A 27,292-nucleotide genomic window follows, 5' to 3' on the forward strand; every position below is an offset into this window, starting at 1 on the left:
AGCACAACTATATGAGGTGAATTTCAACACGCAAAGCACCATCCCCAGCAATAAAGCACAATACTACCACTATATGCAGTGCACCACAATGAGAAATACAGCACAAAATAAGTGCACAATGATAAGGAATTCATCACAATACGCAATACAGTACAATACGCGATGCACCGCAATAGGCAACGCAACATAATACGCAATGCACCCCAATACATAATAATAAGCACTGCATTACGTTAAGCAATACAGCACAATATGTCATATGTAATGCACCACAGTACGCAACGTATCGCATTAAGCAAAGCATAATAATACGCAATCCACCACAATACGAACTACGTTGCAATAAGAAATAACAGCTTGCGATGCTCTACAATATGGAATGCGCCACTACTTGCAATAAGCAATACACCCCCAATACGCAATAAGCACTCATTAAAATAAGCAATACAAAACGTGATGCCCTACAATGCATTACAATCAATAATGCACCACTATAATGCAATCCACCACAATACGAGATGTCTCACATTAAGTAAAGCACAATAATATGCATTGCACATAAGCACTGCATTACATAAGCAATACAGCACGTATGCACAACAATACGTAATACATAACAGTACGCAACCAGCAAAATCAGCAATACACTGAAATCGGCGAAGCATCACAATAAGCAATTCATCACAATACGCAATACAGCAAAACACGCAATACGACTGCATTATAATGAGCAATGCAGCATGCGAAGCACTAAAACCATCATTGTACCACTATTTGCAGTGCACTACAATAAGAAATACAGCACAATAGCAATAACCACTGCATTTTATTAAGCAATGCAGCACGCGATGTACTACAATACGTGATGCATAACAAATGCAATGCACCACAAACAGCAATGCAACATAAAAATATGAAATGCATCATATTGCAGTGCACTACAATGCATTGATGCATAAAAATATGCAATGCACCCCAATGCATTGATGCATAAAATACGCAATGCACTACAATCAGCAATTCTACGTATTGCAGTGCGCCACAATAAGCAATACAGCGTAATAAGCAGTAGGCATGATATTATAATAAGCAATACGACACACAACGTACTAAATACGTAATGCATAACAATACGCATTGCACCACAATCAGCGATGCACCACAATACGCAATTCTGCACAAAACGCAATACCCCACAATACGCAATACCCCACAATACGCCACAATATGCAATACCCCGCAATACGCCACAATACGCAATACCCCACAATCCGCAACACGTCACAATCCGCAACACGTCACAATACGCAATACACCACAATACGTACTGCATTATAATAAACAATAAAAAGCACGCGATACAAAAACCCAACAATACGCAACACACACCACAATAAGCAGTACAGCTCAATACGCAATACATCACTATACATCGCAATACGCACCAAAATACACCATAACCACTGAAATAGGATAAAAAAGCGATACACTATAATCATCTATGCACAATTATTTGCAGTGCACCACAATAAGCAACACAGCCCAATACGCAATGCACCACAATACGTAACAAGTATTGCATTGCAATGAGAAATACAGCACGTGATTCACTATAATGCATAACAATACGCAACGCACTACAATCAGCAATGTACCACAGTAAGCGATACAGCACGATGAGGAATACGCACTGCATTATAATAAGCACTACAGCCCGCGATGCACCACAATGCGCAATACGCGATGCATCACACATTCATTATAAGCGATGAATCACACATTCATTATAAGCGATGCATCACACAATATAAGCAATGCATCACACATTATAAGCGATGCATCACACAATATAAGCAATGCATCACACAATATAAGCAATGCATCACACAATATAAGCAATGCATCACACAATATAAGCAATGCACCATAATTAGCAATACAGCACGTGATGAGCTATAATACGCAATGCACCATATTAAGCAATACAGCACGGATGCGCTATAATACGCAATGCACCATATTAAGCAATACAGCACGTGTTGCCCTATAATACGCAATGCACCACTATTTACAGTGCACCGCAATACAGCATAAAACGTAATGCACCGCAATACGGTATGTATCGCAATAACCGAAGCACCATAATATACGCAAAGAAAAGCACTGCATTACTGCATTAGTATAAGCAATATGACACGTGATGCACTGAAATACGAAATGCATAAAAATGAGCAATTGACTAATATTTACAGTGCACCAAAATAGTCATTCAATTGCCAGTTTCCCCCTCTGATTTCGATAAGTAATGCACTGCCATCATGAATACAGCATAATAATCTATGCACAGCAATACATACGTTATACACAACGATAGGCGATACACAATATGTAATGCACAACTATATGCGGTAAATTTCAACACGCAAAGCACCATCGTCGGCAATAAAGCACAATACCACTACTACCTACTATATGCAGTGCACCACAATGAGAAATACAACACAAAACACAATACAACACCCTCGGCAATGCAGCAAAATAAGTAGTGCACCGTGATAAGGAATGCACCACAATACACAATTTAGTACAATACGCCATGCATCGCAATAGGCAAAGCACCATAATACGCAATTTAGTACAATACGCGATGCATCGCAATAGGCAAAGCACCATAATACGCAATGCACCACAATACATAATAATAAGCACTGCATTACGTTAAACGAAAGCAATAATTAATGACATACTTATACTAATAAGCATATGCACTGCATTACAATAAGCATCAGAGCACTCAGTGCACTACAGCACGTAAAGTATCACAATCAGTGATGTGTGTATCAGTAATATAGTGCACCACAATAAGCAATGCAGCATCATACTACCCGATGCAATACAATTCGCAATACGGCACATTATGCGATACATCGCAATACGCAAAGCACAAAGTACTCAATGGACCACAATACACAATAACGCTGTATTACAGCAAGCAATACAGCACGCAATTCACCACATTATCAACAATGCACCTTATTTGCAGTGCACCACAATAAGCAAATGCAGCACAGTTTGCAATGGAAAGCAAAACAATGAGATTCATTCTCGACTCGAAATTAAACCTGTCAATTGATGATATCTGTCCAATGCCGCGCCCTGGGCACCCGGACCCTGTGAACACACTGGGAGCACTGGTGATGTTACCTCCGGCACAACTCACTAGGTAGTAAATCGCCCATAAATGGTGATAGACCTGAGTTGTGCTCGGTTTGAAAGAAAGACAACAAACTGTTCGCAGTGGCATCGAGTGAGTCTTTATATTCTAACACACTAACATGAGCTTAGAGAAGTGTTTTGGGTTTTTACTACGTTCTAGGCAGTGGTAAAAAGTCGATTTGTTTACTTATATTTGTTACAGACAACGAACTGTTCGCAGTGGCATCTAGTGAGTCTTTATATTCTAACACATTAATATGAGCTTAGAGAAGTGTATTGAGCTTTTACTACGTTCTAGGCAGTGGTAAAAAGTCGATTTGTTTACTTATATTTGTTACAGACAACAAACTATTGGCAGTGACATCTATTGAGTCTTTATATGCTGAAGTGTTATCATTAGTAAACTGACTGATGAATACAATTGGTTGGGGGCCCTGGAATTTATTTGTTGGTAAATTGAATACAAGTTTAAATTTTTCGTGGCCCTCACAGAGGGGATGTCCGACAAGCTACCAGGTCGGAGGCGAGGCTCATGTGGTAGTTGACAGGTTTCATTTTCAGGGATCGGGATGAATCCCATTGCTTTTTTGTGGTTTTTACACTGTAAAATTTGCAACAGTGGAAGACTGAGATAAATCCAGTCTGAGCTTCGCTAAAATTTCGGTCCCGGGTACTCGATTGGGAGCCCTGGAATTTATATGATGGTGAAATGAATACAATTGAAAATTTTTCTTGGTGCAACAGGGCTCCAGTCTGGGGAACCCTCATGGAGAAGTTTTCTGGGAGAACTTGAGGAATCACATTTTTGCTTTTATTTCCGTTTATCATTTTAAAATAAGAGAAAATGGGTGTGTTGGGGGTGGCCACCACAGGAGGCTAGCCCCTCAGTAATTAAATAAAATCAAAATGCTAGTGCTGCTGCTATCTGTTGACGAAAATTAAAGCCCGGGTTCAATGCCTGTGAAGAAGTTTGGTTTAATATCAGACATTTGTGACACCCTGGGCCGTAACTAGTCTGGGTCAACTGGAGCACTGCCCTGAGCCGAATGGTTTACGGAAAATTCACCGACAACAATTTACTGCTAGGAAAATTTACGGACCTTCTATTCACCGACAACAATTCACTGACAACAGTTCGTCACGAAGCTACCGAGTCCGTGAGCGAGTAAGCGAGCTGCTGAGTCCATGAGTGAGTGGGCGAATGAGTGAGCGAGTGGCTTAGTGAGTGAGTCGGCGAGTGACTGAATGAGTGACCAGTGAACGGAGTTTGTGGGCGAATGAGTGGGTGAGCGAGCTACTGAGTCCGTGAGGGGGTGAGCGAGGGTGCACGTGAGTGGGAGAGTGAATGGGCGAGTAGGTAAATGAGCGAGTGAGTAGTATGCGAGTGAGTGAGTTAACGGGTGAGTGGGTGGGTGAATGAGTAGGCGAGCAATCTACTGAGTCTGTGAGCAGGTTAGTGAGTGGGCGAGTGGAAGAATTCGCGAACGAGGGAGTGGACGAGTGGACTATCGAGTGAGCGAGTGATCGGGCGAGCTAGGAGTCCGTGAGTGAGTAAAATATGAGTGAGGGAGCGAGTGAGCGGATGGGTGAGGGGTTAATTGAGTGAGCTACTGTGTTCGTGAGGGAGTGAAATAGTGAGTGAGTGTGAGAATAAGCGAGCGAGCGAGTGAACAAGTAAGCGTGTGAAAGGGTGAGTGGGCGAGTGGGTGTGCGATTGTAAGTGAAATAGTAAGCGAGCGAGTAAGTGAAATAGTGAGTGAGGTGAGCGCGTGAGTTGGTGAGTGGGTAAGTGAGCGAGCGAGTGAGTGAGTCCATGAGTGAGTGGGTGAACGAGTGAGCGAGCGAGGAAGTGGGTGAGTGGAAGCGAGCGACTGGGCGAGTGGGTGGGCGTGCGAACTTCCTTCTGTGGATGAGTGAGGGAGCGAGAGAATGGGTGAGTGCGGGAATTGATCGAGCGAGCTACTGAGTCCGTGAGCGAGTGAGTAGGTGAGCCATCGAAATAGTAAGGGAATGACTAGTCGCCGCTGTGGTGGTCGAGTGGTTATAGTGCCGGACTCGTGATGCGAGGATCCGGGTTCGAACCCCACAGTGGTGGTCGGCTGAAGTTGGTTTTCTGTGGTTCCCAACTTCAAGGCGCAAATGCGAGCCGATCTCCCCGTTAAAAAGTCTCGCCACAGAGAGCAACAGTCCTACAACGGTAAATCATTCAACCATAACACTTCACTCATCGTTAGTAAAACTGGGGGCAGATGACAGCACTACACATAACAAGCATTGCACAGAAACAAACTATACGTCAGGTTGCACTACACGTACACGCACATTCCCGCATTTACCGATTCGTTGGGGGGTTCCGCGGGGGGGTGCATGTGTGGTGTAGCAGTAGTAGGTAGGGGCTCGGGGATCCATGATGTTCTTAAGTCAGCCACCTCGTTGGGCAATTTGCCTGTTGTGGCGTTGTATTTGTATTTGTATTTGTATGAGTGAGTGAGGAAAAAAAAAACAACTCTTTAATTATAAATGTGTAAGGAATGAAAATTATGTCGAAAATTAATTAAATACAGTATGTTTTGAATGAAAATTACTAATTGTAATTTTCATTACAAATTGTAAATTAGTATATTAGTATAATACTAATTGTTATACTAATACTAATTACAATTAGTAATTAGTATATATATCTATTCTATAATATAAAATCACAAACATACTCGAAAAGGGCCTGTTGCTAAGCAACCGAGTGACGGAAGTGGGTGAAATTTATGAGTGACGGAAATCTGTTACGGAAGTCGGTTTCGATTTTGGGTCAAATATTCATTTAACTGTAGCACATATCGGGACCCATTTGACCCATCGGGACCATGTTATGTGCATGTACCAAGAGGCTCCTACATCCTACAGCAGAGCCCTTAGGCTGGAATTTAGATTTCGAGCCCCCAAACCAGCTTTTCAGGGGCTCCTCTGTGATTAATTTATAGTGTGAAAAATCAAAAAGTGATAAGAATCGTTGTGGCCCCTGTCAGCCCTTCCTTTGTGGGGGGAGGTCCATGCCGAGAGGTATATATATGTATAATATACACACACAACAGCAGTGCTCCCAACACAGGGTCGGGGTACCCGGGGAAGATTTCACGTATAAGTAAAAAGTTTTCATTTCCAGGGGCCCTTGATGGATCTCATTGTTTTCTTGCTGCTTTAACGTTGAAAAATTTCGATAGCGGAAGCAAAAGATATATCCAGTCTGGGGCCCCACCAAAAGTATGCGAATTGGTGTCCCGGGTAATTGGTTGGGGGGTCCTGGATTTTATTCGTTGGTAAAACGAATACAAATGAAAATTTTTCATGGTACTCGCTCCGTGGGATGGCCGACAAGCTTCCAAGTCGGGGCCCATGTTTACAGGTTTCATTTTGGGTGGCCTGGATTTTATTTGTTGGTAAAACGAATACAAATGAAAATTTTTCATAGCACTCGCACCGGGGGATGACCGACAAGCTTCCAAGTCGGGGGCCCCATGTTTACAGGTTTCATTTTGGGGCCCTGGACGAATCTCATTCTTTTCTGTTGTAGAATTCGCAACAGCGGAAGCCCGAGATAAAGCCAGTCTGGGGCCCCACCAAAAGTATGCGAATTGGTGTCCCGAGTAATTGGTTGGGGGCCCTGGATTTTATTCGTTGGTAAAACGAATACAAATGGAAATTTTTCATGGCACTCGCTCCGGGGATGACCGTCAAGCTTCCAAGTCGGGGGCCCTATGTTTACAGGTTTCATTTTGGGGGCCCTGGATGAATCTCATTCTTTTCTGTTGTAGAATTAGCAACAGCCGAAGCCCGAGATAAAGCCAGTCTGGGGCCCCACCAAAAGTATGCGAATTGGTGTCCCGGGTAATTGGTTGGGGGCCCTGGATTTTATTCGTTGGTAAAACGAATACAAATGAAAATTTTTCATGGCACTCGCTCCGGGGGATGACCGACAAGCTTCCAAGTCGGGGGGCCCCATGTTTACAGGTTTGATTTTGGGGGCCCTGGATGAATCTCATTCTTTTCTGTTGTAGAATTTGCCACAGCCGAAACCCGAGATATAGCCAGTCTAGGGCCCCACTAAAAATCTGCGTATTGTGTCCCCGCTACTGGATGTGGGGCCCTGGATTTTATTCGTTGTAAAATTGATAAAAATGAAAAATTCTCACAGGCAGGTGTCCGACAAGCTTGCAGGTCAGGGCTTCATGGAAATGTTGGCAGGTTGTAATTCGGTGCCCCTGAATGTATCTCATTGATTTTTGTGGTTTAAAATTGTAAAATTTGCAACACATCGGTAGCCCAAGATATATCCAGTGTGGGGCCCCACTGAAATTCAGCGAATTGAATCTGGGGACCCCCATGGGGAAGTTTTCTGGGGATACTTGATGAATCTCATTTGTTTTTTGTTGCTTTATTATTATTTTCATTAAAATTCGCTTCTTCAGTAGGCTGGTGCTTTCACACGTCCCTTTCCCCTTTTCCATAGCACGCTGATGAAGTGGGACGAAATAAACAAGATATGTCCGGGAGAGAAGTGGGGGGGGGGAGTTGGCCGCCAAAGGCGGCAGGGGGCAGAGCCCCCTTAGTATATATATATATTCGATAACAAAACCTCAGCCACCTCGTTGGGCATTTTGCCTGTTGTGGCGTTGTATTTGTATTTGTATCCGGAACAGATTGTTTGTCCTAATTTTTCTATATATTCACAGTTATACCCCATCTGTTGAAAATTTGAATTTGTTGAATTTTTTATACATTATTTTTTAAATATTTATGTCAATTCTCGAGAAGAATCAGCAGATAAGAAGCAGCGGCATGTAATCCGTTCTTGTAAGAAATCCCGATGTTTTTTTTGTTTTTATTTTGATCCACGGATTATACGCTGGAGGTGAATCGTACTTTGTATAACAGAGTATGAAATGCATATATATCAGTTGGATTCGTTGCATTCCTGTGAACTTTTTCTGGGGGGATCTGCAATCTAGGTGTTTGTCTGTACTGAATTTAAAATTTTGAATTTATATGATTGATATCTTTCATTATTTTTGAATGAAAGATATGAATCATATCCAGTTTCCCCTCCCTTTGCGATGGGAATATTGGGAGTCACTAACACCTATGGGTGCTAGTGCTGCTTGTATCACCGGTTGGTAGTGCTTTATTCTTTTGACTCACCATTGGCACAGAAGTAGAGTCAGTTTGAACACATCGCAGAGGGCAACGAATGATATACCCAAGTACACACGCCCGGATATCCACCGATATACCTGAACTGAATACCTCCATTTTATTCTCATAGAATTTAAGGGGGGGGGGGAAGGGAATGCATCAATATGATTGTAATGCAGATAATCTCTAATATAGACGTTTCTATTGCACACCAATGGAAAAATCTACAGCATATACAGGGTGGATACTATCGACCGCTCAATAATTACTCACGTGATTCCTTGTGAAAAACTAATACAGAAAAGTGTTTTCACGATTTGACTAATAGTTATCAAATAGTAACTAAATAGTAACTACGTTAGTAAAGCATTAAAAATTGATGACGTCATTTTCGAATCGCACAATATTCACCGAAACTGGATATGATTGATATCACACGTATATTCGCAACATTCAGAAATGCTACCTATTATTTTGTATTTTATTTCGTAAATTGTGTATTTTCATCTTATGCTCTTAGCCCACTATACAAATAAATAAATTACAACAATATGAATATATATATATACCTAACATGATTGTATTTAAACTAATTCAGCACCTGCACAGGGGAGCAAAAGTTTTTAAAATAAATTTTGATTTTTGTCAGTTGAGAAAGGTTGAGGGCAGGATAGTGATTATGCCCGAAAACCCCATTTTTCAAGATGACCTTGGACAGCAATTACAGTTCACGTCGCTTAATGTCATCGCAATGGGTCTCGGGGGGTTTCTGATAACAATAAGCGAATTTTAACTATATATCCGAAAAAAGTCCCATTCGAAATTACGATGACCATACATGTCGTTTGGCCACTCGGAACGTATGGTAAATGGGTGTTGGTAAAATTTGGCAACTGTTTTTCTTTCACGCATAATTGGTTGCAAAATGTTCAATCGTTTCCTTTTTTTTTCTATTAAGGTAAATTCCTGCATTTTTCTTATACAATGTAATGGAACAGAAAAATTCATGTCTCCCATGCGCGGGCGATCCTGAATCTTGTACACACGGGACGTCCAGCAACTATTCCCAAAGATGAAAAACCGAACAGAAATGCATTGCATAGACAGGCGTCACATAATTATTACTTTAAGAGTGCCTACCACACTTATTATAGGTTTGGCAACCTACAAGACCATCATTCATAAGAAAAGAATTGCTTAAAAGAAATAATTTTTTTTTTTGATGCAGAAATTAAACAGAATTTCTTTAATTTTTGAAAAGCGTTCGCGTGCCACTCTTGGTACCACGGCGTGTTTATTCAAATGGTGACGTTTGCCACACAAAAATTCAATAGAATTGCTCACATCAGGATTCAGGATTTCTAATAACAATAACCGAATGACAACTATATCTGAAAAAAATCCCGTTCAAAAGTAAGTTGACCATACATCACGTTTAGTTGAACGGGACGTGTGGTGAAATGGTATTGGTAAAACAAGACAGCTGTGTTTTTCATTTCCACATAATTGCCTGCATTTATGTTATTCAGCCATTGTGAGGCGTTAGAATAGAACTGTCTAATGTACATCACAAACTACAATATTTCTTAATGTGTGTGCGCGTGCGTACACAGGCCCATAGCCAGAAATTTCGTTCGCAGGGGGACCACTTTCATTTCGGGGGGGTGGGGAACCAAAGTGATAGAACGATAGATTCTTTTCCCCTTTTTTCGGTCATTTTCTCACATTTCGGGGGGGGGGGAGAGCAGACCTCCCCCAAAGTCCTCCCTCCTCTCTATGGCCTTGGTGTACACAATACATTTCATAGATCCCTTGAGAAAATCACTCGGGAAACGAAATTTGAATCTTTTCAATTGAAAGAAATTGATCAAGAATTGAAGGGAAAGGGGTTTTTTTTTCGCCCGTATGGTCAGCTCGAACACATCGCACAGGGCAACGAGTGATATACTAAGGTACATGCCCAGATATCCACCGATATAGCTGATCACCTCCGATTCCTTCTAATGGACTTTTAAGGGGGGAAAAATTGCATCACTATAATTGTATATAATGCAGGTAATCTCTATTATAGACGTTTCTGGTGCAACACCAACGAAAACATTTACTACACACACAAGATGCGTACTATCGACCGCCCAATATCACGTGATTCCTTGTGAAAAAATAATATGAAAAAGTGTTTCCAGTTTTCTTGATTTGACCAATAATTATGGAGTTAATGTGGCGAGTATCGTTATAGAGGGAATAGTTATATAGGATTTGCATTGCACGTGTATTTCCTTTAACAGCGTATATAAGATTCAATAAATTACTTAAGTTTATTGGGGGGCAGAGTTCAAGCTGCCAATCGCCATCGCACCAAATCACGATGAAATGTTTCATTTTATTCGAGAGAGAAAAAAAAGATCACATTTTTGACAACTCTTCTAAAAAATGGGTGCCAATTTAGTTGCGTATTTAGTTAACGATGATTTAGTTTCACCGATTTGGCAATAATCCTGTGGTGTTTGGTCAGAACATGATAACTCCAAAATCACAGTTTTTGAGATATAAGCATTTTCACTGACACTTAAAAATAAAAAATAAAGCACATACACAAATACAAATGAAAATATCATACGTCAACATGTTGTTTAGCCGTACGCACGTATTTGTGCATTTACCTCACTTCTAATTAGTTATATAATTAGCACAAGACTATACTTTTAGATGAAAAGTTCACACACAGCACAGAATTGTTCCCCCAACTAGTCAAATTGACAACAACAACCGCGATTTATCCAAAATTACTTACAATAAACCAATGGCACAGAAATGCTTGATCATCAACTCCCGGCTTTCCTCTTTACCAATTAATACAAGATTTTAAAACATTAAGGTTACAAAGTTTCTGTAACTTCCTAAGAAAAACGAGATTTTCCACCAATATTACAAATCTCGTAAAAAAAATACAGGACGTATGGGATATCCCACCACCCTCCCCCCCCCCTCCCTCCCTCCCTCCCTCCCTAATAAGGTTCAACCTTCCAGACACATAATCCTAGATCTAGGCCGGAGCCACAATGAACCCTGTTTATCGATAGGGTGACCAGACGGTCTCAAAGACTAAAGTTACTCATGGAACAGCCTCATTAACTAGAGGTCAACGGACCCACGGGAGGTTCAGATCAAGCTCGGATGAAATAAAATGAAACGCGCGAGCGCGCGATTGTTTTAAAATTATGGAAAATTGTGCGCTGGAAATTCTTTAAAACGTTCGTAGCCTTCACATTATTGGTACAAAAGGTCCGTGAAACAAATAAGGTCATGAACCCCCATGTTCTAGAGAAAAGAGATGTGATCTGATCATTTAATTGCCATAAACATTTGTCGGAAAGTAGTGACATAGGCAAAAAAAATATAAAAAAAACAAGCGATATTTGACAAGAATTGGCTGGATGCTTCGATTTGGTCTATTATCTGATCAGCCTAATTATGGGAATTAAAATATTATGGGATGAATAGACTTAAAATATACGAAGTATAATATTTCCAGATCGATAGTGTCATCAAGTACCTACTGCTGAAAGCACCATGAGTTAAATTCGACCATCAAAACAACTTCAATGACAATCAAAACGAATTCAGAGTCAAAAATCCATTGTCATCGTCCATTATTTATTGAGCCAAACACTGAAACAAATTACATCTTGACGCATGTCAAGTCCTAATACGAGTAACGGCCAGCTTCAGTTATAGACACCTCATTGGCGAATACTTGACGTTTATCGATGCCCTGGTGCAATGTCACAAAATGAAATACATACGAATATAAAAACCACGCACACGATAATAAAAACTGTACATGAAAATTATGTTAAATAATTTAAATAATGACACCGAACTCGGACCATAAAAATTTTCATGAATATACTAGAGGCTATAGTAAGTAACTATCTCAGCCACGATATATTCCTCTTCAAGACAGCCACGATATATTCCTCTTCAAGACAGCCACGATATATTCCTCTTCAAGACCTATTCAGAGTCTATCGCCATAGATTGTTGCCATAGATTATCGCCCTATTCAGAGTCTATCGCCATAGTCTATTGCCAGTCTATCGCCATAGATTGGCACATACTTGGCGTCGTATAAGTTGTTACCCATGGATTCAGGATGCGAGTCCCTCTTGGAGCTCTTTGGCAATGCCAAGGATACGCTCAATGAGCTCCCTTCTACAGTCGAGCCATTCATCGAAGCCATGGCCTTCTGTGCCTCGTGGGATTCCAAGAAACTGACGAAACCGAATTTCCTGGAGTTCCCGTCCTGGTCTGTGATGACGATGGCACTGATGACGGTCCCGAACTCCTCGAACATCATCCTCAGCTTTGACGAGCTGATGTTCGGCCTGAGGTTCTTGACGTACAGCTGAGTGTCTGTCGTCCACTCGCTCAACGGGAGGAACCTGTTCCTCTTCATCGATTCGCGCTCGGCTTTCTTCTGAGCCCGACCTACGTACAGGATCTTGCCGCCGATGCATTTACCGTTGAGTTCCTCGATGGCTTTCTTGGCGGACGCCGGACTCTCGTAGTCCACGAAACCGAAGCATTTAGAGGTGCCGTCGGGCTCCCTCATGATCTTGGAGCACTTTATTTTCCCGTGCTTCTGGAAGAGATCGCGCAACTGGCGGTCGTCGTAATCGCTGGCGAAGTTTTTCACGTAGATGTTGGTGAAGTTCTGTTCGTTCTGGTTGTGGCGCTCGTCCCTGGGAATATACTTCGAGACGGCGATCTTCCTGGAGTTCAGTAACAGACCATCGAGCTTCTCGATGGCGTTGTCCGCCGACTCCTTCCTGTCGAATTCAACGACACCGTATCCTTTGGACATCCCGGACTCGCCAGTCGCGACTTTGCAGGAAACCACGTTCCCGAAACTCGAGAAAATGCACAGCAGTGAGTGGTCGTCGATGCACTCGTTGAGGTTCTTCACAAAAACCGAACCCGCGCCGTACCTGGTCGGAGTCGGGTCGCACTGTGACCACAGTATCCTCATCGGCCGACCCAGAAGCGAGTCGAAGCTTGTCTCTGCCAAAGCGCGTTCGGCGTCGGTTCTTCTGAGGAAGTTCACGTAAGCGTAGCCCAGGGACTTGCCGTTTTCTTTGTTCCTGCAGACCCTGATCGACACGACCGGACCGATTTCGGAGAACTTCTTGTACAGTAAGATTTCTGTCACATCCGGATGCAAGTTGCCTACGAATAAACTGCCGATGCCCGACATATTTATTCCAATGACTTTCCGCTTATCTAATAAATGGTCACTTCAAAGTTCAGAGACACTCTAAACTATCCGTGTATATATTCCACGATTTGGTCAATTAAAGTTCATTCTGACATTATAAATTTTCGGGTCACGAGCCGTTATTACAAAGGATGCAGAGCGCTTGAGGCTTTTTAACGACTTGCCATAGATTTTTGGCCGGTTTCACACTGGCACGATACGGCAAACAATGCAGCATACAACTCGACGCGGATTGGCTAAAAACCTGAATTTCACGTTTTTCAACCAATCCGCGTCGAGTTGCATGATGCGACGACGCTTGTCGTTTCTGCCAGTATGAACCCGACTTTACAGTCATCTACGATCCACCGAGTGACCACGGGAATAATCTGTAGCTAAAGGATCATACGTTAAAACAGAAGGATCATACACACGAAACGCATTAACTTTATACTGAGATTTTCGAAATCATGAGATTGAAAGAATTCACGAAAAAAAGAATTCAGTACCACATGTTACAGACAGGGTATGTTTTGGGACCGCCAGAGTCGAAAAACGCGTATTAATTACCATATTCCTTCGCATTGGCTGGTATGACATTAAATTCAGAGACACCAATTTTTTTAATGTATATGAGCCTGGTCTTTTTCCAACATGGCAAGAAAGGCAAGGAGAAGACCAATATCAACCGATATTAAGTAATAATTGAAAATGAATGAATGAAAACTGGACAATGTGTCTTTTTCAAACAAGCTTTGCCGAAGACTTTAGTAAGAGTAATAAAACCTTCACACATTTACTATCAAGGAAAAAATACTTCCTGGCTGTTAAATGTTTTTAACATGGACGAATGTTTTTAACATGAAATGGACAAATTTCACAAAAAATGTCTGTACTATCCACCTGGAATCGAGACTTTGTTCTCCAGCTACTGGGCGTGTTGTAAGAATAGAAGAGTCAGTGTCTCCGTGGAATAATGATTAGTTCATGTGTCAGAATTGCAAAAGAACCGGGGCCTGAATACCCCGGTGGTGGCTACTAACTTCTCCTGCCAAAGTTCGTCCTGGCATAAAAATCCAGGAAGTATCTTTCTTTGGGCGCGGTAGCTCGTGTCGATTAGATACTCGCCTAAAGAACCAAAAGATGTTCAGAGGTGTCGGGAGTTCGATACCCTGTACTTCCTTGAAAGAAGCCTTCCTGACTCAGGGATACATCAGAAACGGCACATCGAAAGGGATACATCAAAAAACGGGTTAGCGCAACCTCTCGGTGAGTATAGAAAAAATAAGACTGCCGTTCTCGGAATTGGCAATAAATTGTAGGTCCCGGTCTAATTAGTTCTCGTGTGCAGAAAATGACCATAGTGCTATAAAAATGATCAAATATATCTTTCTTTGAAGTGTTATGAGCTGAAAAAAAGAAAACATCTCTCTCACTCCAATGTCACCACCTGGGATGTGCAATATATTATGTCTCTACTCGGTGCGACCACTAGTGTGTGTATTATAAGGAAAGAAAATTACACGTCTTTTCGGTATATTGGTTCGTGCGCTTGTCTGGATTTCAAGAAGACGGGGGATTTATTCCCACCGATATAGACTACTAACTTTTCCTACTAAATAACGGCATTGGCCTCTTCCCGTTTATAGTGACGGACTCGCGATGCGAGGATCCGGGTTCGAACCCCACAGTGGTGGTCGGCTGAAGTTGGTTTTCTGTGGTTCCCAACTTCAAGGCGCAAATGCGAGCCGATCTCCCCGTTAAAAAGTCTCGCCACAGAGAGCAACAGTCCTACAACGATAAATCATTCAATCGTAACACTTCACTCATAGTTAGAAAAAAAAAATGGTGGCAGATGGCAGCACTACACATAACAAGCATTACACAGAAACAAACTTTACGTCAGGTTGCACTACACGTACATTCCCGCATGTACCGATTCGTTGGGGGGGTGGGCGTAGTAGGTAGGGCCTACAAAAAATGGCTCGGGGATCCATGATGTTCTTAAGTCAACCACCTCGTTGGGCAATTTGCCTGTTGGGGCGTTGTATTTGTATTTGTAAGTACGAGATATCTCGGCTAAGAGTAATGATCTAGTTTCATCGCTCCATCATGACCAGGCGAAAAAATTCGATAAACGGTATCGAGAAACCTATTAGTGCTCCCTCACTGTTCTTTCCCCTTCCCCCCGTAACGCTTTATTGGTGACCCTGTAAACGGTCCTCCCTGAGTATTCATTTTTTTCCCCCCTTGCTATGGTTTGATGAGTAAAACATGTACACATTTTTTTTTTTTAATACAGTCGATTCCCGTTTTAACGATTAACGTTATAGCCAAAATCTCGTTTTAACGAAAAGTTTCGTAAATAAGTTTACATGGAAACGAAATAATATAATCTGGAATTCCTTTATAACGAAATTTCGTTATTACGAAGTTATTTCCCCGGTCTCTCGGTGTTCGTTATAACGGAATTCAACTATATTCAATTCTGAAATTATTTTTCCCATAAATTCTGAAATTATTTTTCCCATAAATTCTGAAATTATTTTTCCCATAAATTCTGAAATTATTTTTCTTATATACAGTCGAATCCCGTTATAACGAACTCCAAGAAACCGGAGAAATCACTTCGTTACAACGAAATTTCGTTATAAAGGAATTCCACGTTTCTTCATTGTTCCTAAGTAAACTTATCCGGACATTAGAAAAAAGCCTTCGTTAAAACGAGATTTTCGCTATAACGGGATTCGACTGTATTCTGAAATTTAGTTTCTTGTTAATTCTGAAATTATTTTTCTCAATAACTCTGAATTTATATAAATTCTCAGATAATTTCTTTCATTAGTTCTGAATTTACGTTTGCCATTAATTAAATAAAAATCTTCTAATATTTCTGATACTATCTATGTACTTCATTAATTTTGCACGTAAATGAATAAATAATGACTTACTTCAGATGCATCGTAAAGTCTCCTGGGATTCCGTGTTGAATATTCGATCGAATGAAATGCTTCGTTATTATTTCTTGCATAATTGACGATTCTTTGCATGAATATTCAGAGAATTTCGTGTTCTAGACTGATTAGAAAGAACTGCTCTACATAATAAATTTGAAGACAATCTGGTCAAAATACGAAGAGTTATCCAATTTGCTTGTTTCAAAAATACTTTCTATGTTACTTCATTATGAGCACTGAATCTACAATGAAATCACGCTATCGTGTGTCATCTCTTTTAACAAGATTTTATTCATAGTTTTCTTTCATAATGATCCCCATCATGAATCACGAACAATGATTAGAGCATGTTTGTTTATCGTATAAAAACGAAAACCATGAAAAAATTTTTGACTTTTCTACACGTAATCGTATACAAATCATTCTTTCTCCCTTTACATTACGTATGAATTTCATGAATTGTTAATGAATTCCCGATGAGATAGCTAAATTGTGGGAGATCCAATTATTCACATACACTTGTATATTTTGACACTTGGTCTTCATCACTTTTGCTCGAACCCTGAAGACAATGAATTTACATTCATGCACTGTAATATATTACGTTTTTTTATTTAATAGATTTGCCGATTCGATTGCTGAAGGAAAAGGTAAGACTTTCTTTCTTCATTTCGTCATTTATTTTCCTCAGAAAACTTTGAGTGTTAAAAAATTCAAAGAAAAATACCATTGTTACATAGTCTACATCAGAGGTTCTCAATCTCTGAAAGCCCGACCAAACACCTGACTGACGGCAAATGCATGGGGGAAAAGGAAATGGCCAATCACTCTTCTTGCCCTGGTATGAATTATGTTAGGGCGCGGTACTGCGCCGTGACACAGTGGTTGAGGCACATTGATGTATATAATCTATAGATACACATAGGGTATTTATCTGCATGAATCCACATAATTTTTCTCTTTGGTACATATTTTTCCATCGGTGTGTGTGAACTCCCTTCCCCCTCCCCCATTGACTAGAACTAGAATTTTATCGGCGACTCCCTCCCGATTTGACAATAACTTTGTCTGTGACCTCCATTTTGAGAACTTTATCGAGGATTTTCCTTTTTTCATCGGTGATTTTTCGAATTCTATCGGTGATTCCACCCAAAAAACAAGAATTATGACCGCTCCTTTTACTAGCATTATTATGAGTACAACTCCCTTTTCTCCTTTTCTCCTTCTGCCAAGAATTTTATAAGTGGACTCCCCCCCCCCCCCGCCTAGAACTTTATCGGTGACTTTCCCTTTTGACAAGAGCTCTATGGCGGACCCCACCTTATCTCAAGAATTTGATCAGTGATCCCATCTATTTTGATAACATTTAACCCTGTGCAACCCCCCCCCCGACTATAATTTTATCGGTGGTCCCCATCTTTTTGACAAGAGACAAATCGGTGCCCCTTTTGACAAAGAGTATATTTATGGCCCCACCCCGCCTTTGAGTAGAATTTCATTGGTGCTCCTCCCCTTTGGATTAAAATTTTATCGTTGACCTCCCCTTCCCCCCCCCCCCACCAGAATTCATCACTTTATTGCTTCGTTACAGTTTCATCTCTGCTATTCCTTCATCGTAATGATTAGTTAACCCTTTAAGCGGCATGGACGAGATATCTCGAGGTATCGAGAGTCAGCTGGACAAACAATATGCAACGGGCTGTATACTGGAATAAAATTGTGATAAACTTTCTATTTATCGCATATTTTAGTGCTGCTACGTTCCTGGAAAGAAGATGCTATTCGTGACTTCATGAATGACACTGGTTCCAAAGTCTTTGGTGCTCTGTGCCTCTCTAGATGTGGTGAGCTCTAGAATATAAGCAAATGATGGGAAATCATTACAAAGCTTTTTTCACCCTCTTTCTAAATAATCCATCTGCATGCATCTGTAATAAATTTTTTTTCTTCTTCTTTCGTACAGATCTGGAAAGTATGTCTGGTACCATTTTTGCTGAAGGAGGGACACTTTGGACTGTAAAATACGAAGGCGATTCTGTAGAAACGATGAAAATTATAGAAAACAATTTGAAATCTGCATCAAAGCCGGTGGTGCTCGTGCAACAAATACAACCGGACCGAGGATTAGTATTCCGACAGGTTAAAAATTGCGTTTATTACAGTTTTTTACTACTACTACTACTACTTAACCGGACATGTATATCGTACACATTCCTCTTCGGAATTTCTAACGAATCGAAATCTATTTTTCTGCCACCTTTCCCTCCCCCCTCCCCATTCTAATCCAATTTTCTTGATCACTCATTCCTGAAATTTGCCGCTACAGCAAATTCTCCCTCCTCCTCCTTCGCGCTTCCCTCTCAATTTGCCTTTGTCAGTCACTCTTTCATCCACTCCCATGCTTACTCTCAAGATTACACTTTTAGCCACTCACTGTTATGTTTCCTTATTTTCCACGTCACCTCTAAGCTTGCACACTCTCAAGGTAACTTCTTTTGCATCTCACTGACCTGATTGCTTGCTGCTCTCTATAGGTCACTGTTTCGGTCACTCTGATGCTGGAAAAACTTTTTTGGTCACTCAAAAAGGCTCGCACTCTCATTTCTTTGCTCACCCTGTGACCTGATACCTCTCTGTATGTCACTGTTTTAGTGTCGTCCACATGATGGCACACTCTGTGGGTCACTCTTTTGGTGAGGCAGAAGTGGATTCGTGGTTTTTTTCTGACATTCCCTCATTCTACACTAATTTTCATGATCAATCACGAATATCTGCCCCCCCCCCCATCCCAAATATGCCACTGCGTTTATTTTATTGAAAACTAATGCAATAATTATTTTATTCTCTATTCATTTTTAATTTTCAGGTGTTTGAGGAAACACTCAACAGGATTTTCTGGGTGATATTGCACTCAAGCCAAGGAAATGATACATTGAGTGATTTGGATCTACACCGATTTCAAACTTATTCTTGGGTTTTAGTAACCACCTCAAAAAGCAAGGTAAATTTTTATGTGAGTAAAAAGAGAAAAAAATGGAACTGTGGGAAGCCTCTAAATTAGAAATATTTTATAAACCACAGTACATATTTTTAACCCCAGGTAATTAAACATTCGTCTAATAGACTACCGATCAGGTTAAACACTGATTTATGTTTACTTATCCAGTTAAGTTGAAAATTGATAATGATCTAGTCATTATGCACAATCACCGTTCATTTTTGTCAGTTTGATAAATTTTGTTCATAGTGCGGATTTATCACATTTGCAGGTAGTTATGAATAACAGCCCATTTCGTATCGGTAAATGTGAAAATTGTCTCGGTTTAACTGCTCAAATTTACTGGAAATTTCTTCTTGAACGTTACTAGGAGGAAGAATTCGATCAATAATGTTGGTTATGTTTGCACATGTTTGCACTTTGTGAAAAAAGCCAACATTATAAGAGACATCAAAAAATTATATGTATTATTTTTCTCTATCTTCTTCACGCATATCTTAAAGTGATTATATTTTTATGACAAAATTCATGTAGCGCACACATCGCATACTGACAAAACTGATAAGTGGTTTACCCTTTATTTGGCAGTGTTCTGTCGAAGCACAACATCGTTTTCTCATATTTTTGAAATAAAGACTTTACATATTTCGAGCTCGTTTGAGGATTGATACTTCTAAGCAACTCCTAAACACTCACTTTTTACTCGTGAGTTGTTCATGAAGTTTCTATAATTACTAGCAGAATGTCTCAAGGGTACACATGTCTCCTATTTTTTGACAAGCCAAAGCAAGAACGATTTTTGATGCTTACATTTTAGAGGGAAACACCATGTGTGGAGGAGACATATTTCTGTGCATTCGAAAGAAAAATAACTTGGCAAACAAATAATTTAAACTATTTAAGTCTATCTAAATCATATAAATACACTGTGCACAAGTGCAATATCCCATATTTTTTTAAATAAAATTTTTTCTGTCTCGTAATAGCATTCAGGGTACGTCATTTGCTTAATATAATCCCTCAAAATTTGTATTCTCTGAATATTTCAATGCTATCAAAAATTAAATTAATCTTATATTTCCAGTTCTTTTCCATATTTGAGAAACTTACCGACCTCGTTTTGGAATCATGCACAATCGCTGGTAAAAGTTATAAATTCAGGGAAATTTATAAAACTTACTGAGACTATTCGCCTCGGCTATAACTTTTTCCATACATACTGTTCAAGTCCCCCCCCCCCCTCCCCCTGACGTTAGTTAAGTGCGGTGACTGAGAATTACTGCCAAAATAACATTATCTTAAATACCTATTAAAATTGCACGGTTTACTTGGAAGAATCACTTATTAAGAACCACTTAATATTCTTAATTTTAATTCTAAATTTTTAATTTTAGAGTTCATGATAAAAGTCAATTGATTCGGCTAATCCCAATCGATAAATGTAAAATTATATTCCAATTAAGAATTATGTGTAAAACTGTTTCATATTCATTTTTTTCTCTTTGTTTTCATTTATGGTGAATTCCATTTCAGAGAAATAGGTACGTGGCTTATACTCCGATTCAGTCATCTGGAAGCAATGGCAGTCGAAAAGGTTACAGGCGAATCAGGGGATTCAAAAACGTTCTCAAAACCAATTTTGACTTCGCAGATATCGAAGGTTCTCGAATAAAAGTGACAGCAAATAACGTAATTCATTCCTTTCATATTATCATTTCCATGCCATCAAAAGCGCAAAGTATTTTACGGTATTAACTAAGTTTAAATGAATATGGGGCTGATCACAATTTGAATTTGCACATTATTTTCAAAAAGTCATATCATTGAAAACATATTCACGTCTAGAAAACTAAAATAAGCGAAGCTGCTTAAAACTTTTATGCATATTGCATATAAAGTCTATAAAGTTTACTTTTCATACAAATCAATAGTGCGGCAGCTACACGATTTTTAAAATTTCAGCCAAAAAGATTAGGATCGTAGTATTATTACAGTAGTACATACCCAAGGGATGCTCGACACATAATTGCCAGCCGTGCGAGACCTTATTTCGAGATTAAGCCCGCAGCAAGGACGAGGAATGCTTGAACATAACGTACGTGTATGATGTCAAAATGCACATAATAATAATAATAATCGCCCACGATCTCACGATCAATGAGCTTATATCGCAAAAGCGACAGAGCCTGGGCGTGCTCGGTTCTACATACAAATACAACGCCACAACAGGCAAATTGCCCAACGAGGTGACTGACTTAAGAAAATCATGGATCCCCGAGCCATTTTTTGGAGGCCCTACCTACTACTACTACTACACCACCCCCCCCCCCCAACGAATCGGTACATGCGGGAATGTGCGTGTACGTGTAGTGAAACCTGACGTGAAGTTTTGTTCTTTCTCTGTAATGCTTGTTATGTGTAGTGCTGCCATCTGCCACTAGTTTTTCTAACTATGAGTGAAGTATTATGTTTGAATGATTTATCGTTGTAGGACTGTTGCTCTTTGTGGCGAGACTTTTTAACGGGGAGATCGGCTCGCATTTGCGCCTTGAAGTTGGGAACCACAGAAAACCAACTTCAGCCGACCACCCCTGTGGGGTTCGAACCCGGATCCTCGCATCGCGAGTCCGTCACTACAACCACTCGACCACCACAGCGGCTATATTATATAATACTATACTAATAATAATAATTACTTAAATGGCAGAAAATAACTAAAATATCAAATTCTGGAAAATCCCTTATCATCCAGCTACTTTCAACAAATAACTGAAATTGATGTTCACTGTATCACCGATATCTTCCGGTGATTTTTCACAACATTCAACTAGAATTTGTATATATGTTGCCTTATGTATCTGGGAACCTACTTATAAAAAAATAAAATTGATACAGTCGAATCCCGTTTTAACGAATACCGATATAGCGGAAATCTCGTTTTAACGAACACTTTTCTAATCCGCCAGATAAGTTTACATAACAACAATGAAAACACCCGGAATTCCTTTTGTAACGAAATTTCGTTTTAACGAAGTGATTTCTCTGGTCTCTTGGAGTTCGTTGTAATGGGATTCGACTGTATTTGCTGCGCATGCATAATTAAAAAAGCATTTACTCAAGATGCTGATATCTCATCGAATACTAGAACTGTTAAATTTAAAATTTCTTCCCAGCATGTCTCATTGATAGCGTCATATTTTCTATGAGTTTCGTAAATATTACATGGAAACTTCGCATGTTATAAGCAAAAAACACGAGGTGAAAATTGGAAATTTTGCAAGAAACAGTTATATCTTCGTGAATGTTCTTGCTATTTCCACGGAAGTGCATATACAAGCATTTCGTAGAGCAAGTAAAAATAAATATTCTGTAGAAGTTAAAAATTATTTGCAACTGTTTATGATACAGGGATGGGATCTAGAACTTTTCTTTTCTATCTCCTAAAAACACTAGTGACTGAAACTGCACCTCAAAATGTCAGTTTAAGCATGGTCAAACTCGATTATAATGTCATCGAAGAGACGCTTTTTCGAAAAGAGGTCTTTTTCTCCTACGATAGCTATCAATACAACAACAGACAAATATTCCTTCTATGCTATGTTCTATAATTTCAAGGAATTTCTTGGGGAAACCGCTATATAAACGCAGTAGGAACGAAAAGTGTGTCGTTGTATCAGAGGTCACGATGTTTCCATTTATATTAAAACAAGGTTGATTAACATTATCCAGTATGGAGTCAACCTAGACTCCCCAATTATTAACGTTACGACCACGTTGTCTTTTCAACTGAGGTGGTTGTAACCGAGTTTGGCTGTAAAAAGTGTGATACGATAGCTCATTTGCTCAAAATTGTCAGGTGGCCATTACGAAGTGGCCACTCAGTGTAAAATAAACCGTCCCAGACATTTTTTTTTTCAAATTGTTGTTATATGTGAAAAAAGATATTTATTTCAACTTTTTTTTTTTTTTGGAATAAAACAGTATTTTCCAGCGTGGCTAACGAAAAGAAACGAAAATGGTGATATCGTGCATTTCACGGGTTTCGATGTAGCACTGTTGCAAACGTTGCAAGAAAAGTTCCGGTTCAAGTAAGTGCCAGTATTGTTCGCTTCTTAATGACATTCATTAGCATTGAATATTTTTTAGTATAATCTCCAGAGGAATTCTCTTTTTTTTTTGCACAAAATTATACTAGCATTCATTATAAAATAAACTGATGATCAAAGCAATAGCAACAAATGCTCCACTTCACATCAATGATTGTTAGGCCGGGATCACACTACAAAAAAGTTTCGTAAAAGTTAATTTATAAAACTTGAAAAGTGCAACCAATAAGATTATCGGTTCATTCGAGCAAATGCGACCGATACCGTTTTATAAATTAACTTTTATAGTGTAATCCCAGCCTTGAAATGAAGAGCTTAAAAAAATAGGATCCTGGTAGAAAAGGGTTAGGATTTTCGAAAACCTATTAACCATTGATTATATTTCGTAATTGTTACCTTGAAATGCATTTCAAATACGTCTCGTAAAAAGATCATTCAGTGTTGGAAGGAATAAGAGGAAACATGGTGCATGTGTGTGTGCATGTATATTTTAGGAGCTGACATGTGTGTACGTTCATTGGCATACCCAAAGGGAAGGTTTCGGAGTTATAAGCCCCCCCCCCCCCCGCCTTGAGCAGAGATTGTTGAGTTATTTTTCAGGAAAAAACGTAAAAAACCTCCTTTCAGAAAGGGGGAAAAATGAAACACCCGTCCCCTTGAGAAACTATAAACACTTAACATGTTAACGTGGTGAATCAATGCCACCCATAATCCAGCTAGCCAGCCGATGTAGCTTCGGGAATGATGAAATTCTCCTAATTGCCCAGGAGAATTAAGACGTAGGATGCTTATGGAACAGGAATGTGTGCCTAGAATGAGCTAAAACATCTGGGTGTCCGAACATTGGCTGACTTGGACACTTGGACCATGACATGTGACGCAAACATGACATCGATTCGTCGTTGTACGGCCTACACGACTAGTGACATCCAACGAACGCGGACGGATCGCCACCAACGGAATTTGATTATCGAGTCCGGACGTGCCAAGGACGTTATAATATCAATTTAGATTTCGATTCTTAGATCACGATTTATCGTAATTATTCCGTTGATTTATACTTCTGTAATTGGACTTGTTATTCTGTTATACAAATTTATATATATATATATATATATATATATATACATATTTAATAAAATTCCGGATGCACCCATCTTTCGGGAACGCTTTGATATCTCCTTGAGATGGGAAGCGGGGTGCGTCCGGTCCTTCAATGTTCAATGTTCAATGGTGACCTTAAACAGCTACCGTTTGTCATGTTCTTGAATAACTATCGTTTACTAGCGCTTTTGAATAACCATCGACCTTGAATAATTATCGCTTAGCAGCGGTCTTAAGGCCGAAACACAATTTCAACAGCCATCGTTTGCCAGTGTCCTTGAAAAACCATCGTTTTTCTTCGACTTCGAAAAATCAAATCCAATTTCTACCTACCACGAAATGGTGATTTCTGCAGTACTGATTGGATTGGGGTTTTATTTGTATAATCAAAACAATAGCATACACAAGATACAAATACAAATGTATATGCACAAAAATATATATACAAATATGTATGTATGGACAGGTTGGCATATTATGGCGAAATTTGTCATAATTCTTATTATACCTGACAGACATGACCCGCTAACCGTCCAGAGAGACCATTCTGGGATGGTTTGCGCTCTTTCCCAAAGGGATAGACGGTCTCGGAGAACCTAATGATGTCAGAGATTCGATTATGAGATACTTCAGTGGTTCTCAACCTTTTTTTGTCCATGGCCCCCTTTCAACCATTTGTTATTCCTATGGCCCCCCTCTTCTTGCGAACATGAATAATTTTCTAACACCCCCCCCCCGTTTTTCCATTAGAAGATAGTTATTCAAAAATTGTCTGAAGTATATAAATATGTTTGAATTTAATTTGATTAATTTTTAATTTATGAAAATAACGAAAGAGCAAAATAAACGTGATAGAATACAGTAAAAAAATTAGAATAAATTATTTTCAATCAATGTAAATTCTGCGCTTAAAGACGACACAATGTCATCAAGTTACTGTAAATACAAATACAACGCCACAACAGGCAAAATGCCCAACGAGGTGGCTGATAAAAAGATGCCCATAAAAATATGGATGTCATATATTTCAAAAATACAGCAACCCCCAATTAAAAATGCAATTAACACAAACTATAAACAATATATACACATGATAAAATATTATACAATGCCCATAAAGAATACTTATGGTTGTCTTAATCTAGGAATGGATAGCTTCTCGATTTACCCCAACATGTTTGTCGTATTTCTTTTTAAACGTGTCAATTGTTTTACAATTTACTACCTCCGGGGGTAAGCTATTCCATTTATTAACAACCCTATTAGAGAAAAATTCCCTGCGACACCACAACCTTGCATTTTCCCTCACCAATCGATACTAGTGTCCCCTTGTAAAAGCAGTCGATTGGCGGTGTACTAAAAGTTCATGGTCCATCCTATCCATCCCATTGAAAATTTTGAACACTTCGATCATATCTCCTCGACACCTGTGTTCATCCAATGTAAACATATTCAAAAAATGAAGTCTCTCTTCATAACTCAAGCCCTGTGTGCCAATAAGGACACGCGTAGCTCTTCTCTGCACCCCTTCAACCAAGTGTATGTCCCTCTGTAGGTATGGTCCCCAAAACCTTACAGCATACTCCAGTCCATGACGAACTAAGCCTCGAAAAGCGGAGGAATGACTAGGAGAACGCGAAGAGATCTTTTTGAAAATGAAACCGAGCATTCTATTCGCTTTTTTCACCACCGCTGAACAATGTTCAGAAAACCTAAGCCGCTCGTCAATGAGAATTCCTTCTGGAAATCAAGGTAAACAACATCTACATTTTTACCCAAAGCCTTAGTCACGTGATCATAGAAGCAAAGGAGGCTAGTTACACATGACTTCTCCTTCCTGAACCCATGCTGATTATCCGACAATACATTACTCTCGCCTATCCACTTCACAAACTGCCTTTTGATGATAATTTCCAAAATTTTCGAGATGAAGCTCGTCAAACTCACTGGACGATAATTGGACACCGCTTCTCTACTACCCTTCTTAAATATCGGAACAACATTAGCAAGTTTCCAATCCCTTGGGACGATACCCTCAGCAACACACACCACTCCTGTATATCTGTGCGACTGGCCCCAAGAATTCATTTGCACATTCCCTGAGGACCCTGGATAGATATCATCTGGTCCTGGTGCTTTGCTTGCACATACATTTCTTAGAAGATTTAGGACCTCCACATCTTCTACTTGAATATCGTTGAGGGTTTTATTACCCCATGCAACACCCGTATATCGAATATCATTATCTCCATTAAAAACGGACGCGAAACAGTCATTGAAAGCACTACACATGCCTACATTGCTCTCTAACCTAGACCCTCCTATCGAGAGGGGGCCCACCGTCCCCTTACATCCATTACTGACGCATCGAAAAAATGATTTTAAGTCAAAGATAATGTTATCTGCCAACCTAGATTCAACTTCCTTTTTACTATCCCTTATCACTCTCTTCAACACTCTTCTTTTA

The 27,292-nt window shown here is 39.8% G+C and overlaps 1 pseudogene; it reads right to left on the reverse strand.

The window, feature by feature from the left end:
- Positions 1 to 12,469: 12,469 nt before the first annotated feature.
- On the reverse strand, positions 12,470 to 13,660 carry LOC149084100 (polyadenylate-binding protein 4 pseudogene; annotated as a pseudogene).
- Between the last annotated feature and the right edge of the window lie 13,632 nt (positions 13,661 to 27,292).

This window comes from Pholcus phalangioides, unplaced genomic scaffold (genome assembly GCF_987345545.1).
Source record: "Pholcus phalangioides strain wild (caught in Gottingen) unplaced genomic scaffold, Ppha-v1.0 ptg000008l_1, whole genome shotgun sequence".
NCBI lineage: Eukaryota > Metazoa > Arthropoda > Arachnida > Araneae > Pholcidae > Pholcus > Pholcus phalangioides.